This window comes from Trypanosoma theileri, assembly GCF_002087225.1.
Source record: "Trypanosoma theileri isolate Edinburgh chromosome Unknown TM35_Tth_60_V1, whole genome shotgun sequence".
NCBI classification, from domain to species: domain Eukaryota; phylum Euglenozoa; class Kinetoplastea; order Trypanosomatida; family Trypanosomatidae; genus Trypanosoma; species Trypanosoma theileri.
The window spans coordinates 37,760-38,325 of NW_021639902.1; positions in this window are offsets into that span (position 1 = coordinate 37,760).

Genomic DNA, 566 nt, shown 5'->3' on the forward strand with positions numbered 1-566 from the left:
AGACTCCCGCAGTACAGCATAGAATGTCCCAACAAACCATAAGCAAACAAACAGATATTAACCATTAGCCCAACTTACACAGTAAACACAGAAATATACAACAACTATGGGTGTAATTCTATATGTGTATATAAGCAATTATAAATACAAATTCATCTGTTATTATTATTTCCTTTTCCCACTACAAAAAAAAACAGTTCATCATCATCACAGTGCAAGCCCAGGCACACACAGAGAGAGAGTCTTCAAGAACACACACACACACAATGGAGCAGCAATAATAATTATTATAGGATAAACACAGAGAAAGCAAAAACACACAAAAAACACATTAACATTAAGAAACAAAAAAGAAGATAAATCCCAACAGGTAGAAGATTAGTTAGACTGTAGGGATAAATGCAAAAAAAGAAAAAGAAAACAAAGGATGACCTGAGTCACACCACCGCACCACCACCACCACACAATCAGCACACAAGAATACAGGCCAGTGTAACCACAATCAGTAGTGGTACACGCACCCACACAGAACTGCTGATACTGCTGCTGCTGTCTGCATCACCCTT